Here is an 18,640-nt window from a genome sequence, read left to right as displayed (position 1 = left end):
TGCTGTGATGTTCCACTTGACTGAGCTTCATCTGTCCAGGATCTGCCTGGGGCTTCTAAGTCTTTTTCCTTCTTTCATTGTGCTGCCTCTGGTATCATATTATAGTGTGAGTTAGCATGAGGTAAAGCTTTTAGGGCTTCCTTTTCTTTATGTAACGTTTTCAGTTGGGCTGTAGTAGTGGACCTATCTGTGATATGAAAATGCAACCTTGGTCCGACATCTATAAAGTCCACTAGATATATTTAATACTAATTTGAAGCAGCAACCTGCAATATATTTATTGTAGTCAATCATAAAAGGACCAGGGTGTTTGAGCAGAGGTTAAAGAAAACCTCAGCACCCTTCTAAACATCTCCATGACCAGAGACAGAGTAAAATGAGAGGAAATACTGGCTGTGTTTGAAAGATGGATGGGATGCAGCGTAGAAGCACCAAGACTAGCAGACAAATGTGGATTTGGCCATTTTTTTCCTGAAGAGATAAGTAAGTCATTTCTTATTACAAGTACAGACACCTCAACTATGGTGTAAACTCCATAGTTTGTGTGTTTTAAAGAAATTAAGGAGTAAGAGTTGTTTCAAAAGCATTGCATATTGAACCATTTAAGGTGGAATGGGGTATTTAAACTGGTGAGTGACGTCAATATTTTTGTCTTTCACTGTGGTAGGTAGATGTCATGATGTACATGATGAGAATGCTAATAAGAATCTGGTGAATAACAACAATAAGACTTGTCAACTTTAAAGTTGAACCTAATGTTTAAATGAATATTCATTGTATGTAGCTGCAGTGTTTGCAGTGTATCCGGAGCCCACCTGGAGGGGGTGTCAGTCCTTCACAGGGCAACACACACTCACACCTATGGACACTTTTTGAGTCACCAATCCACCTACCAATGTGTGGTTTTGGACCGTGGGAGGAAACCTGAGCACCTGGAGGAAACCTATGTGGACACAGGGAGAACACACCAAACTCCTCACAGACAGTCACCCAGAGCGGGACTTGAACCCACAACCTCCAGGTCCCTGGAGCTGTGTGACTGCAAAACTACTTGCTGCGCCACCATGCCGCCCTATGTTTGAAATTATGTACATTTTTTTGTGTGAATAGGTTGATTATAGCACATTCTAGTACGTGTTTTTAAAATCATCTTGCACTCATATTGGTTTAGTTCTTCCTTAAACAAGCAAACTGATTGAGCTATGCATCCTAAAATATAAATATTTAATATCCCAAATCTTTAACTGTACTACCTTCCCCCTCTTTAAATAAGGAATGTCCTTAAAGACCTCCAGCTGACCTTCAGCTGGCTTTAATTGTACGGTGCCTGTCACCCTGTGCTGGCAATTGTTCTTGATGGTGTTAAAGCCTGATGCTTTCTGTCAGGAGAAAGTCGTCCACTGCCGTGGTAAGTCTGGTTAAAAGCCCAGCTCCTGCTGGGGGTGCCTGATCTCCCCCTCATCCTAGAGGTCCTCAGAGGTTTCCCATAAACATCTGAGCTGACAGTGTGACACACTTAAAACCACTGACCTTCAACATGTATCAGAGCTGTGGGAGAGGGATCATTCAGCTTGACCGGCATCTTCTCTGCTCTAGGATTCATTGATCTGTTAGTTACATTTATGTGTGTACATGCTTTGGACATCTCTGTGAAAGTGGTCAATGCAAGGTCACTAAAAATTGTTAAGAATAGTGTAGCTAACGTAATGAGCCAAGACTTTGTAAACAGCTGGTCAGCCAGCATATCCCCTAAAACGTTATGTTTTGTATTTATAGTTTTTAGACTAGATGTTGGAACACTCTGTGAGGATTTAAAAGCAATATTTCAAAGAGTGAGGTCAGGCAGTGATGTTGAATCACAAACGTTGCTCTTTGGATTGATGGAACAAATTCGAGCCATCCTGCGGGATGAGTTAGAGCTATGTTTGTGATCCAAAATAACATTGGTTTTTTTTTTTTTGGTTTTTTTTTATAGTAAAAATATTGTCAGCTGTGATTACCAGAATTTCAACAAAATAATTAAAGAGCATAATGATATAATAACATGTAATAAAGATATTACAGTATGCTTTTGCTTTTGACAAATATACATTTTAATTTCAAGAGCTGGTTTATTTACCACATAATGCTTTGAAAAAAATCTAAGCAAAAACCTCATGGTATTTATTTTTAAAGAAAGAAAAACACATGGTTTTCCATAAAATATACATGTAAACAATGTTAAAAATACAAACATTGAGATTAAGATTTAGCCATACTGTGAACAAGCAACCTTTATTCACACCTTAAAAGGGCAGAAAAGAACAACCAAAGAGTTCTTTGCATATGAATATTACAGAATTGTTTCATTATAAACAAAGTGCAAGTATATTATCATTGGAATAATGATTTTTTCCAGTACAGAAATGTAAAAATGTGATTTGTCTAATAAAATATTTATGTTTTTTCATTGTTGCAGAATCTGATTTTTTTTACAGTGTTTTACTTTCATGGTTTGGCAGTTTTTTATTATTTAATCTTTGGACATTTTTACAGTTTACGCATCCAATATCTGACCAGAATTGTTCCAACACGGTGCTGCAAACGAAGACAAACTTATTGTTGATTTAAAAAAGAAATGTCAGATTAGTCATTGTCCTCAAATTTATGGCCATATGGTGTATTTCTCACACTGTAATTTATATTATAATTAAACGATCTCTAAAGAAATCTGGGTGCAAAGGGCAAGGGTTGAAAACACAACTAAATGTCCATGACCTTCTATACCTTAGACAACACTGCATTACAAACCCCAACACATTCTGATGTGGCTGTTCTATCAATAACTACCTGATTGGATTCTCACCAGTGAATGAGATTTGTTGACTTTGCAACCCTATAGGCGTAAGGTGAACTGGAGGACTGAACAGCAAGATCCATTTTATATCTGGTAAACAAAACAGACAGCATGAGAAGCTGCATCTCCACCCATATGGTTAAGAAGAAGAATCCTAAGGCAAAACAGACCCATGATCTGATCTGATCTACGCTTGTACGGTGATTGGTTTCATCCTGATCCATCCTATTTGTTTGAAAGGGAGTTGACTTCAGTTTGGAACATTTGCTTATTAAAAGATTCTGATGTTTGGAAATGTAGTGTTACATAATGTCCTGTGGCTGAGGAGTGTATATTGTTCCAGTAAATATTGTTTGAATTATAGCTCAAATATTTACTGCGAATGCGGAAACACTGGACAGCAGATTTGCACTACTTCTATTGTGGATAAACCTCCCTAGTTGAAATGTTTTGAATATTTCAGCCAATGGGGGGAAAGAGGTGAGTGTGGCTGTAATACAGCTCCCTGTGGTTCTTAGTGGAAAATACTTGGTGCCAAAGGAGCTATTTGGAGCAGTACCATAGTGGTCACTTTTCTCCTCATGGAAGTTAAGGACTTAGATTAGTTTAGAAATTAGATCAACGAAAGTGTCAGGCAAAAAGGTACGGTACAGGCACATTATAGTTCCTAAGGTACCAACAGAATAAATGTACCTTTAAATGTACAACAGTGGTTTAAAAGTCCAATTGTGTTCCTTATCCTCGCATATTCAACCACTTAAGGTGGAATTCGTTTATTCATTTATTCGTTCATGTCTGTAACCGCTTATCCAGTTCAGGGTCGCAGTGTGTCGGGAGCCTACCCGGAATCATTGGGCACAAGGCGGGAATACACCCTGGAGGGGGGCCAGTCCTTCACAGGGCGACACACATTCACTCACACCTGTGGACACTTTTGAGTCACCAATCAAAAATATGAATATACCAACGTGTGTCTTTGGACCGTGGGAGGAAACCAGAGCCTTAAGGTGGAATGGAGCATTTACACTGGTGAATAACAGCAATATTTACACTTACAAATCTACAGATATTTAGAATATGGTACAATTATGTTCTCTAACTAAAGGTACTGAAAATGTACTCTTGAGGATACCACCACAGTGACACTTTTTTTCTGACAGTGTAGGGACAGCGAGTATAGGAAAGATTCAGTACTTAATTTCTGTTGTCATTTTCATTGGTAGGAAACAGACAAAAATAATATAATGCCAATTAAAGTAAACCTGTCCAAGCCTGAAGGTGTTTGGGATTACTTGAATTATGATAAGCAGAAAATGCAACAAATTCTCCCGAATTTCAGTGGCCCTATCATCTAGAGATTGCAGGTTCAAATCTGGTGTCTGCATGTGTGGCCCAGAGTCCCATAGAGCATGACTGGTCTCATTTTCTAGGCAGGTAGGGCAGACCCGCTACTCCCACTGTGCTGGTTTGTTCTCTTCTAAATGGCTAAACTCTTCAGTGGCATTGCATCATCAGCAGGTCAAAAAGAAGCAGTGGGATTGAAGGCATATTATGAGTGATGAAATTCGAAAAACTACACTGAATGATCATTGAATTAGGAACACCTACCTTGTATCTACACTTACTGTCCATTTTATCAACTCCCTGACCACACAGGAGCACTTTGTAGTTCTACAATTACAGTCTGCCTGCTTCTCTGCATATATTCTAACCCTCATCTCACCCTACGCTTCAGTGGTCAGGACCCCCAGTGAACAGTAATGATTTGCAGACAGCATCCTGTGTCCACTGATGAAGAACTAGAGGACACCCAACACAAACTGTGCAGTGAAAGATGAGCTACTGTCTCTGACTTTACATCTACAAGGTGGACCAATAATGTAGGTGTGTCTAAGAGTGGACATTGAGTGGACCCAATGTTTAAAAACTCCAGCCACCCTGACCTAAGTATTAAAGCATTTGGCAGTAGCAAAATGAAAATATAAACTTCCCGTTTTAAAAGTATTCCTACATAAATGCTTAAGAGGTTTTAAGCAAAATGTACATGAGCCAGAGTCTGACATTTTGAAACCAGCACCATGTCTTGCCTGAGAAACAGCTATGGTACATCACGCAAATGGAAAAGTGCAGCACTTTGATGTATCTTTAATTTTTCCAGGGTGAAAAGTCCATGCTATTTTAACGTTTGAACTCTCACAGAGGTGGATTTATTAAAGAATTCTCTCTAACTGAATAGAGAACCCATATTCTACACTGGTCTCTTGGAATGTTTCTGGCTTAAGGCCAGTTTTGGTGACAAAGACAGCAGTCTGATGTCTCTGTGGATTAATTAGATGATTGTTGGAATAGGGTGGTTCTCCATGGTTTTCCAGCAGAATGTAAGGACATTTATCTTTTGAATAGTGTGAGAAGAATTTCAATTCAAGCATTTCTAGCTCATAATGGAAACTGATTCATTGTGTTTAAAACAGAGAAGATATGATTATATCAACTGGAACTGCATTGAAATGCTTCTTAAATATGACAACAGAGAATATACTGGAGGATGTTGCATATATTCATGTCAAATAATCTGGGAACACTGAAATTTTGGCCATCAAAAATTTCATGAAAATGATCAAAATTGGCATTTTAGTTTTTTTCAAGAACACTAAGTTAGATTTGGTGCAATTCACTTTTACAGCACTGTCTTAAAAATCAAGGAGGGGGGTGTGGGGGGTGGAGACCTACTCTCCTCCAAAAGTTACATAGTGTAGTTTCTGCAATGACAGAGGCTCTATTCTCCCTGTAACAGCTCAGTGGAGCATCACAATGATTTTGAAGCAGTACATTTAAGGTAAAAGTTCTACCTAGACTTCCTTTAACATGTATATTGGGCAAGACATTTGTAAAGAGAACATACAACTAAATAAATACATTTATAAAGCAATAATAGAAGAGTATTAAATCTAAAAATGTAAATTAACTTGTTAATTAATTAAACGAGTTGTAATAGATGTATTTTTAGCTGTGCTACATTCAGTGTCTATTGGCCTCTGGATGCTGTTTGTGTAAATGAAATCTGATTTTATGAAGAACATATGGAGAGTGACATTCAGCTGACAGAATCCATTTTGCAGGGTATCTAAATGTCTAAATGACAGGCCTTTGACACTATGGAGGGTTATCTGAGGCTTTGAGGCATGACGAGGAAATTACATGCATGGGATGTCCTAGGCATATGGAGACCCAAATCTCACAGGGACCAGTGCATTTACACTTTAATTGCTGTCATTCTATTCTTCTTCTTGAAGAATCATGGTAATGTACGCGATGCCGGGAGAAAAATAATGAGGACTACATTAACATACATATAAAGCACTTTGACATGAATTGGCAAATGAATATTGCTGCCTTCGCTGGGACAATAACCCTCACATCGATACCATATTGAGCTGAATCTTAGAGATAAAGAAATAATTGCCATCTTTTTTTTGGCCCCCGTCTCTTTCACTGTTCCGTTTCTCTTGGAAACCATTCAAAGGACAGGACAAACAATCCAAAGCAATTAGATGCAGATCGCCCCAATGGCTTAAGATGCCCCTGATAAGATCTGCACATTAACATGGATCAGTTAAGGCCGTGATCCATCCAGGAAGCCCTGTTGTCCATGGGGATTAGTAAATCAATAAATTCCCGGCCCAGGTTTCAACTCCTGTCTTGATGAGCTCATTATGGAAGGTGCCAGAATCATATTACAGTGTTGACCTCCAAAAAACCCACGTCTGAAAGTAATTAAGCTGACAAATTAGCTCTGCTTCCCCAAGGGTACCAACAAAAACCATGAAAAACGTTTCTGAATAAACCACATATAAACATACTCCCTGACCAATGAAATTGTCACCTCACATAACTGGCAATTAAACATTCCCTTTGGACTAATCAAACCTTCACTTTCAAATATGGAAATTGTGTGTGAGGTATTCAGTTTTCAACTAATCTAATGTCAGAAATGAATGGACAGTTATATGTTTACTTTATGTTCATACGCAACATTGGCCTATACAATAGAAGACTCCTTTTATTAATGCTATATTCAAACAACACAGTGTTTAAAGGCCTCAATAAAAGCTATGTCAGACCATTTATAATGATAAATAATAAGACATTGATCAAGGCATGAACCTGACTGAATCCTTCTGGTTCTTCAGTTGAGAGGATTTGACCTTAAATTCTATTTTCTAGAGTGACTTGTTACATCATGTTACAAAAGAATGTGAATGCAGTGTTAGGAGACTGGCACTTACAGAGGCAAGTACAAATTAGTTACAGAAAATTCTGCTCTATTTAATATAAATACAAAACTAAAAACCCAACTTTGCTCTAGTTTTATCTTCAAAGTTCTTTCAGATTCAATGCATTGGGTTAGTGACTGAGAAGTGCAAGAAAAAAAAAAACATTCCTGAAAGAAATATGCAACACGTAAAAGTTTATTTGTAAGATAATCTTTTGCTAAATAATTGTTCTGTTTCATAGAATAATTACATAAACAGTGCAGGAATACAGGAAAAAACAGTTCCTGTGTTACAGTTTCTAACCACTTTATTTTAGGTGCTTTTTAATTGTTTTCCTCCAGTTTGTTAAACTCAGAAAATTCTTAATTTCTTTCCCTGCAGACAATTTCACAAGAAAATGCAATTTGAACAAAGGTATTCAACTTTTTTCAAATGATTGTTTATTAACGTACAAGATTCCTGCTTCTACAAAGTCATTTGTCCTTGTGTATGAAGTATTTTGTCAAACAGCCTCTGTTATGGGTCAGTGGCTATGTGGATTATTGCTATTCCCAAAAGGAATCCATCAAGCATTAGGACCCATTTAGTGGAAAGTTGCCAAGACTTTCACTGGGACTTATCAAGGCTTTCACAAGCATCCTCAGGCCCTTAGAGAAGACCCCCACCATCTCAGGGCACCCCCCACAAAGGCACTGAGTTCCATTACCAAGGCACTGTTCATCAATCCAATCAATGGCTCAGTGGCAACTCAACCCACATCGGCCTTGCCATAGCCAAAGGGACTCTCTCCAACAAAAGCCTGCCAATAGCAACCCAGTAGCTCTGCACTCACTCTAATGAGCTGTAATGGGACTTGCTTACAATACCTTAAGGTCTTTCCCTCTGTTCTTTTAGAGGCACTCTATCAGCCATTTGTCTGCCATCTTCCTTAAGGGCAGAAGGAAAAAAAATTAAAGAATAACGAAGGAAACTTTCAAGGTTACTCAGGGGCTTTTTCAAGTGCTTCCATCTGTCTTCATACATGGTGATTTATGATGAGTAGAGATATATAACTCTGATTCCAAACCTATTTTCTTGAATAATATACACTTTGTCTGGTGGGGTGCACACTATAAAGGAAATTCAGTGAAGAATTGTCACAAGGGATTCAGGGACAAGTGTGGAGACGGTGGTTAATGCAAAAAAGCTCTTTAATAAACAAAAGATACACAATTAAGAAACACAGGAACAATTAACTACAACCAAGCAATAATTTCCACAAAGCCACAGAAAGAATACCAAGGCTCAGTACCAAGAGATAAGCAAAAACTCAAAATCCTAAAATCAGGGACTACGACATAAGCTAACAATAACAAAGACAAGACAGACCTACAACAAAAAGAAGAGTAGGAAACAAAACCTAAAACTCAAATGACCCAAAGCAGGAAACCTAAAAGGTTATTAACATATACTGACAATGAAGGGAATGCCAAAATAACACAAGCTAAGAACATAAACACTAGGGATGACAAAGTCAAATACACAAAGAGACCATCACATACACATCAGTCCTGGAATACAGTGAATATGAGAGGGGCAATATGATAAAATATATAGCATCAACACCAGGACACATTCATTATCCAAAGTTGAAATTAATGGTATTAATATGTAGTTTGTCATTATATGTGGCAGTAACCACTTATACACAGCAAATTCTCCAGTGTTAAATCAACACTATTAGTGTTAACTTAACACTGAGAGTGCTAAATTATTACACTAATGGTGTTAATTTAACACTAATAGTGTTGATTTAACCCTGGGGAATTTGTTGTGTGCTTTTCTAGAAAGGCTTTACACTAGATACTGGACCATTGCTGTTAGGAGTTTATTGCATTCAGCCATTAGAGCATGAATGAGGTCAAGTACTGATGTGGGGTGATTAGTTCTGGATCACAAATACCTCTCCAGCTCAGCCTAGAGCTATGAGTTAGAGCTACATCATTTCAGAGAATGAAGTTTCATGGCTCCATACACCAGTGCTAGAAGAGCTTTATACCCACAGTAGACTTGGTATTGAGCAAGCACTCATCCACAACAGCCACAGGGAAAAAGAGATGACAAAAATGATGACTTTATCCCCATCCCTATACCTCTATTACTTAATGTGATGCTAGCCAATGCAGATCTGTTAATTAACATAGCAGAAATAGACAATTAGGGTTATTTTCCAAACATGTGGAGCTTCAGTGATGTTGGCATTGTGTACCTCACAAGAAGCATACTCTACTCTTAATTTTCTGAGTATGCATTTTGTGATTTGTGGAAAGCTATCTTACTAGCTAGATTAAACTGGGAGAAAATGCATTCATTCTTTGTCTGTATCTGCTTATCCAGTTCAGGGTTGCGGTGGGTCCGGAGCCTACCCTGAATCATGGGCCTGGAGGGGGCGCCAGTTCTTCACAGGGCAACACACACATATTCACTCACACACACACACACCTACGGACACTTTTGAATCACCAATTCACCTAGCAATGCGTGTTTTTGGACCGTGACACTACCTCCTGCCATTCTGCAATTGGGAGAAAATGAATACTTTGAAATAGCAAAGCAACTATTTTCTAATCTGTTCCCATTGTATAAAATTGTCCAAAGAAATAGGGCTATATAAAAAAATCTCGTCCATTCACCACAAACTGAAAATTTTTCTTTTTTTCTTCTATGGCCAATGACCCTGGGCCATGAAACTATCCATAAACCACAAGCAGGGGATCGATCAGCTCTATCCGATTGCTGAGCTGTTTAAGCTCTCCTGTTTGATCTCAGTTGGTCCTAACACCCCTCAAAAACTGGATTAAACACTACAACTAAAATGTGTTTCTGTAAGATATGGGCTTCCATTAAAATGTAAAATGGAGTGTCCATATTTGCAACATGCCTGGATTTTCTGTGAAGTCAGAATAAATAATTCATTAAAATCCATTCTGGATAGAAGGAAGAGGACATGGAAGGGCATTTGTTCCACAAATAAAGCAAATTATATTTAATGCTGAGAAAAGATTAGGTGTCAGCTTGTCAAACGATGGCCTTGTCCTTTATGAGGCAGATTTAAACATTTCAGGGTACTGGAGAATATTTGGAAAGGGAGAATATTTGGGAACTGGACAATGACAAAAAAACAGGCCCAATTCAGCCTTAAAAATCAAATGTAGCTGGTGATGTCTAATGGGAACAGCAGATTTTGGTAACCGCAGCAAAGGTGGAGGTAAGGTTAAGTGCTGTTTACACATCATTCTTCATGCATTATTGTATTTTGTGATTCAGCATAGCTTAGTGAGTAAGTTCAGATAGATCAGTGTAGTTTATTTGTTCCTTGTTGCATTGTCCAGCTCTCGTTGTAATCTTTTGTTATCCATCAACCTCTTCAAAATATGGAATTTTATGTCTAACATGTCATAATTTTACAAGCTGCTGTTGTAATTTGAATAAAAACAATTCCTACTTCCTACTGTGGCTTGGAGATTTAACTAACAGCTAGTTTGTGCTACATGTCTGCATTTTGTCATGATCGACAGGTCTCTCTGGCCAATTAGCACTCAAGGTTTACATGTTGTATTTAGTCCCTACTTGGCTCACTTTGAATCATAAGAGAGAAGATATTAAAAAATAATGTTCCACGTACTAGGTACCACATCTGCCAAATGGAAAAGCTAAAAAAATCAGAGTAAAGCCAAGCTGAATAGAGTAGAATTGTGGTGGAAAAGCAAAAGACATCTTCTATGCATAAAACAAGGTTTTGACCATCTGTTCAGGTAGGAACAACACACTATGCTATTATAAGCCCTTGGGAATGATTCCTACCAATTTATATGCATCAAAAATGAGTAGAAATATCTTTCTTTCTGTAGAAGATGTAAATGCAGGAATAATTGGGAAGGAAAATGGCAAAATATTTCAAAACCAATGTTGGCCAACATGCACTACACCATCATCTGGTAAAATAACAAATTTAGCTGAAGTGTTAACATCACATTCTTCTCAGTGAGTTTTCTTACACCAGTATCTTCCTCCACACAGATTTCTGTCGCAGATTTTTCTATTCATCCAAAGCCAAAATCTGGCAAACTAAGTACTAATAATATTAATAACAACAGGTCTTAGGTCTAGTCAAGGCTAACATATTCTAAGTTTCTGGAAAGTAAAATTCACAGTAGAATCATATACGATGTTTACACATTTCATAGCTTTGCTGGACACTGGTTGGCCACATCTTCCAGAAATTCCTGTGGCATAAGCCTGAGGGCTGATGTAATTACTGACCTCATCCTAAGTCTTCCTAACATACACTGGCCATCATTGTTCATCAGTGGTCATCACAATGGACACTAGAGGAGATCATCAGTGGTCTGTTTAGTTTCTCTATCTGTAAGCCAAATGCCATTTGGCTACTTCTATTGTAGGTCTTCTGTAACTAACCAAGGAGATAAAGTAGCCCACATGTTGTCCATCTATGATCCAAGTGGTCTGCATCAATACAACAATGTGTTCTACTCAAGTAATCTGTGTCACAAAACCATAAAATACGGCTATGTGTACTTTGTACTTTATGAATTATAATATGTTATTAAATAGTTATGGCAAGCATAAGGCATAACCTGGAGTTAAAGAACACTTACGTTGTGTATATTGTATACACAAAAATAACTTTCAATTAAACCATGCTTTTGTTATCACAGCAATATATGTGACACAATACAAAGGGACACATTGTAATAGCTTCACTAGAGGGCATAAAACCCCCCTTGCATTGGGCTGTGGAGCAGTGGAACTGTGTTTTCTGGACAAATGGCACTCCATTTAGATTTAGAATGTGCTTAGTGGTGTTTATTAACTAAACATCCAAAATCAGTACCTGACCTTTTGATATTTATGTGGCTGAATGCCATCAAAACTTCACAGTATTTCTTCCACATCCAGTGGAAAGCTTTTCTAGAATAGTAAAAACATTTACTGCAGCAAAAAAAAGCATCATGCTTCTGGTTAATGACCTTGATTTCTGAAGAAATATTGGACAGGCAGGTGTGCATAGTAGCCATAGGTCTGTCATCTTTAGACCTTCTGACCTTGTGTAGACTGGGGTTTTCCTGGTGGTCACTGAGGTGTGGCTTGGTCAGTAATCAGAGAGTGGACTGAGAGAGGTCTGTGGGAGTCTGGGATGCAGCTGTACATGAACTATTAAAAACTGCCATAATTAAAGGAAGTACACAAAAAGAGTTTCCTTCCTCATGCTGGCGAGGAAATTATCTAGAAAGGCCAAGGCCATACATCTTTCCTCAAAACATCTGTTTTAAACAAGACTCCTCAGATTTGTGGTTTTTCAGCTGTGGCCAATATGGAGCAAAAATCAGAGACCACACTTTTCCCGTGTCAGAAATTTTACATTTCATCGACAGTGTCACAGAATGCTCATATAGGATTAGTTTTGTGAGCATTACATGTGTCCCCACATTGCTTTCATTACCACGTGCATTCTCTTCAGGAGACTTACTTTCAGTTCTTCAAAATAATTTGCAGCCACCCCTCCAAAGTTCAGACCTAGATGTTTGTTTGCATTTTCTGCTTCTTGTGTCTTAAATCAGTCCCAAACACATTCAGTAATGCTACTATCTAAGCTCTAGAGTGAGCTATATATTGCTTTAAAAACACCATCTTGATTGATTTTTCTACATTTGTGTCTGTTTCTTTTTAAGTGAAGACTTTGGTTGTGTCCCAACTGCATATTTAATTCTAAACCATGAGTATATAGTATGTAGTATAGTTACTAAGTGTCAAAGTGGAGTATACTAAGAAATCCACATTACATACAAATCCACAAAGCCCTACTCCCATACTGCACTTTACAGATTACTAAACAAATAATACACACAGGCTGTGTACAAAATTTTAGACAGGTGTATTGTGAAGCTTATATAGAATAGAAATGGTTTTATTTTCCAACATACAACTGTTATTTTGACCTTCATTGTGCACTACAAAAGGTGGAGGGATATATTTGAGTTTCTGTCTTTGAATAAAATGACGGATAGTACGGCAACTGCAGGATGGTATGATATATACTCAGCAACATTTCATCACATTCTGTTAGAATAAATGGTGTAGTATGTCCATATTTTGTTTTCTAGCCAATTGAACTCATACTATTAAAATTAGTACATAGTATATTGTGTATAGCATTAGTTTGTATTACATAATTTGAACACAGACTTTATTCTTTTAGACTCACAGTGTTGAGCTGGTTTCTTACAGTGGAAAAATGGAAAGATAGATCTGTTAATTTTTACAAATCTGAAGCAAAACTGGAGGTGGTTTCCTTGTTCCTTCAAAGAAATGCTTCAAGTGCAATGCAAACATGGTAGTTATGGCATTTTTGTTTTGATGCCCTAATACTGTTGTTTTGTTGGGGCACATGTCTCTGTTAGATTTCTGTGTTAGACTTGTGGTGAGTCCTGCAGACAAAATAATTCTGTATTCAAGGGTCCAGGTTTCAGTGGTGTCCTCCTACTCTTTGAGTTCAACTTTTGTAAGGGATACTTATATCTAACAGTGATCCCTGACATTTCAAACAGTGAAACACTTAATGAATGTCCCCGAAATATCTGGACCCAGTTAACCCAGGCAAGTGAACAAACTGTAGAGGATAAATAGGAAGCTTAACCAGCCTTATGCAATGACCTGATGAACAACACCTCCTCCTGCCCCTCCCTCTGGCCCTCTCCCTCCCCCATGCTGTCTAAAGGGAGGATATCATTCCCTTCCGACTGTGGAAATCCTCTGAAGTGAAGTAAATATAGTCACTGAACTCTGCACTTCTCTTTTAGAGGGGGGAGGAGGATATCACACTTTTTCTCTGAAAAGCAGACATTTTCATTTGACACATACAAGCCAAGTTCTGAGGTAAGCCACCAATGGGTTAAACAATAGGTCAGCAATTGCAATTCATTATGGTGAAAATACAGCACATGACAGACTTATGTGGTATAACATAATGGACGGTTTATGCATCAGACTTCAGACTGTGCAAAACACAGTGTGTTTCTAACACTTCTGGGGTCAGCTGTGATGTAAAGATTAGAGGAGTGAGCATGGGAGTGGAAGCTTGCCAGTTCGATCCCCTGAACCAGCAGGAAATAATGATGGTGGGGGAGTGAAGGAAGATTTTCTCCTCCCTTGACATTTAGAGCAAAAGTGACCTTGAGCAAGGCACCTACTGCTTAGATGCCAACCACTGCAGGTATGTATGCCAACTTCCCCAAGTGTGTGTTTTTGCTAAGTTAATCACTAGTGTGTCATAGATCTTTTCTGCCAATGTGTAACCAGTTCAGTTCCTATTCACAAACTTTATTTGGAGCCTTTCAGTGCATTTCCTCTAAGGTGGATTGGGTCCGTAAACAGAAACATCTGTTCCCAGCTGAAACCATAGTATAGTATTCTCTTTAGTGTGATAATGATCGTGGGTGTGGCAAACTAAAGAAGCTCCAGAAAGAGCTTAGAGCTTCAAATAATGTTATTCCACTGTGGACACAGTCATTTGATGGGGTATAAGACCAGAAACCTAGTTGGGTATGTGTACATTTTTGTTTTGATAAAGGAAAATGGAAAATGGGAAACAACCTGTTATCTTATTTGGAAATAAAGTTTCAAGGACATAAAAACAAGAAAATGCTGTGCCTGTGTTTTCTGGGGCTGTGATCAACGAGACTTTATGCACATTGGCTACATTTCCCTGCTGCTACATACTCTGAAATACTTAACTTTTAACAGATAAAACTCAGCATCGTTTACACATGTGCATTATACATAACTATGATCAGAATACACTGTAAGTTTCCTGAATTTTTATCTACAACACTGGCATTAGTTTTGAATTCAGACATTATATTGGTTCCCATCAAAACTGTTGGAAATGCATTTCACTGAATAGCAGCAATGTTCCAAGAATCCTGACCAGAACCAGTTCAAGAACCAGAGTTCTTCTGGTGGAAATGAGCTGTGTGTATGTGTATGCACGTGTTCACTGACACAGATGGCCTAAATATGGAGTCTTAATTTTCCTAATGGCATTAAAAATGTATCATTGCATTTTTCCTTCTTTTGTTTTTTTTTTTTTTAACTTTTTCAACAAAACAGAGGTTTCAGTTTATACTGAGTTTGTGCAAAAAGTAACTGCCCTATTCTTGCGATCTCCACAGAAGCAAATGTTGCAGGCTAACATGGATGCCTGTCAGCTGATGTGACACATTTTGCCAGGTTGCATTCTCCTTCACTGATTTAAGCTGTCGGGTTTCATTGCATTAGGGGTGGTTCGGGTGGGTTGGCCTCACATGTCTAAGAGGAAGCATGTGCTCACCCACCCCTCCTGAGGCTGGTGGAACTGCACACAATAAGGGAGAATAATTGGGAGAAAATCTGACAGAAATTTTTTAAATAGTAAATCTGAGAGCATTGTTCCTAATTCCACATTATCACTCAAAAATGGTAGAAAGATTTCATGATAAGAAACGTAATGTAAAACATTACTGTTCAAATTCATTACGAATGATAGAAAATAATAGACATAGATAACCATGACACAGTCTGCACGTATATGTTGTGAGGGATATAGGTCATTTAATGCAAATTTCATATTAAATTTCCACAGTGAAATTCTGTTTCACATTTTTGAGCCATTCTTCTTGTTTCTGGAGCGTGAAATAGGTGTTGGAGGTATATCACAGGGTGTGAGGTTTGTTGATAAGAACTTGTCACAAGATACTATCTTCACACAGATCCTGTGCTTTTATCCTCTGATAAAATAGCCTGGGGTGAGTGAAGATGAATCACATGGATTAAACCCTCCTGAAACACAAGTGGTTTATTTATGGTAGGGAGCTGCATGCCCCCTGGCAATGAATTACGATGTGAGTGGCAGGTGCCTGCTCAACTGTGGCAGCAGCATGTGGGAGTTAATTGGTTGGAACAACCTTATTTGTTACACGTTGGAAGTTGCAGTAGTCCTCAAAAGACTGGGTCATCATTTTGTAGTATGGCTTTAGTATCAAAAGCCTTAGAGTTATGTTTTTGGGTAGAAATGGGAGACTAATGTTTGTAAGGAGGGTCAGTAGGGTCCACACTGACAGATGCTATATTTACACGTTGCCAAGCAACACAGTTTAATAGATCCCAATTTTTTTTAAGGGAAATGTCAGTTGTGTTTGATATGGCCATGTGGTCCAGGATTTGACCATTGCGTTAAAATTGGGGGAGGTTTGGTATCAAATAAATGGTGAAAGATTTGGGCCAGACTCTGACTAGACTTCGACTGTGTCACATCCTCGCTCTGACTAGCAGTTGACTGACTTGCAATGATGTGTTAGTGTGAGTCAGTTCAAGTTTCTGAGGAGAGAATCTGAGTCAAGACCCAGCTGTCTCAGGCGAGAGTTGAGTCTTGAGTTTCTGAAGTGAAAGTTAGAGTCACATCTTGAGTTTCTGATATAACAGTCCAAGCTGGGTGCTTGAGTGCCTGATGTGAGAACCCAAGTCAAGTCTTGAGTGTTGAGGTGATTGCCCTAATTGAGTTTTGGAGGCAAGAGACCAAGTCTTGTCTCAGGTGTCTAAGGGGTCCAAGTCAAGTCGAGTTTCTGAAACGAGTATTAAAATTGTTTCTTGAGTTTCTGTTGTAGGTGTCTGAGTCGAGTGTTGAGTACCTAAGGTGACATCAACAACAAGTCTCAAAATCAAATTAAATTTATTTATATAGAGATTTTTACAACAGAAAATGTTGCAAACCAATTTTACAGAGCTTCCTCAACACATGAGAAACCCTGTCCTCTGGTTGACATTGGGGAGTAAAACAAATAAAAGACACCCCGCCACACACACAAACACACACGAAAAAAGAAAACTAAAGTCTCATGTTTCTTAGGCAAGTTTTTTGTTGAGTCTTGATTTTCTGAGGGGAGAGTCTGAGATGAGTCTTGAGTTTCTGAACTGAGAGTCATTGTTGAGAATGTTTGACTTTGTCTCAAACACACACAGAGGCTTGATGCATTCCAAATTCATATATATATATATATATAATGTATTTTTTTTATTTTAGCCATTCATATTTATTTACTAAATGAATTTAACTGTCACATATTATTATTTTTGTTGTCTGTGCTGCAGATATAACATTTTATTTTAGACTTACAATCCAAAAATATAGGATTAGCGTGGTAGGTCACACCAATTCCCTCCTCTTGGCAGGTTAGAGTTTAAGTCCCCTCTTGGGTAAGCCTACTATATTGTGCTAATGGGATTTTTGGAATATCCTGAGTCATTCTGGGTGTGTCTCTGCTAAATGCCATAAATATAAATTAACAATGAATGAACTGGAGTTGTACTTGTTGTAAAAACCAAATCTAGTCACAGTACTTGGACCCCACAAAAGATCTAGTCTTTTTTTTGCCATTCATGTTTGTGGGTCACACACTTTTACAGAAAATGACAAGCAATTCCACCGAGTGGTAACGATGGAGAGATGCTCAGTCAGAGTGGAGAAATTCTGGTGGTTTCATTGCAAACAAAAAAAGAGAGATTTGTTCCAGTGGTCACATTTTGCTGACATATCTGGGTCGCCACATTAAACAGAAAACACACAAAGCCTTAGAGCCCTTGGAAAGACTTACATATGATTAGCTACAATCTAGTTATAGACACCCTATGCATAACAATTTATCTCCACACCTCAGTGAAAAATCAGAAGTGTGTTGTGTCTTTTGCGTGACATTTGGAGTATTGCTATTATTTACTTGCATTGTCTTGTGCATCACTGGGTAATCGTTTAGATGGACAACGTCCTGACAACAAGGACAGATCTGAGTTTCTCCCGAGACAAACAGGAAAACGGGCGTTAACAACTAACAGAGCAAGAGGGACGAAAAAACACAAACTCTAAAACTCTAAAAGTAGAGCCTGGATTCCCATGACTGGTTCATACACCCTTAAAATGATGGTTCTTCAAGGGTTCTTCAGTAAAGAAAATGGTTCTTCATAGAACCCTGAACACTTGAAGGATCTTTTGAATGATTAAATTGTTATATGCATCATGAAGGGATTCTTCAGATTGATGGAGAATGTGCAATTGATGGTTCTCATTTTCGACATTTTGCTTGGTCCTCTTTTTTGTCCACTCTGATCGTTCCTGTTTTTGCACTTGTTATTATGATTGTTGCTAGGTTGTCTCTTCATGTTTGTTTCATACAGTTTAACGCTGCCTTTGCACACTCACATAAATGTGGGACCAACACTAGGCTTGGGGAAACACAGATGGTGGTAGGTATCATTCAAATGATTTCTCTTATTACATAACATGGAAAGCAATATTTGAGTAACTCATCTCAAATTTTCTGATTCAAGCATCCCATAAAAAAATCACTGGGGGTGTCTTATTGCATTAGATGCTGATAGGCACAAGACCCCCAAATAAAAGTGTTAAAGCAAAAAACTGTTCATAGTATATTCCCTTTAA

Source organism: Hoplias malabaricus, chromosome 12, assembly GCF_029633855.1.
Source record: "Hoplias malabaricus isolate fHopMal1 chromosome 12, fHopMal1.hap1, whole genome shotgun sequence".
NCBI classification, from domain to species: Eukaryota; Metazoa; Chordata; class Actinopteri; order Characiformes; family Erythrinidae; genus Hoplias; species Hoplias malabaricus.
This window is presented reverse-complemented; position numbering follows the sequence as displayed.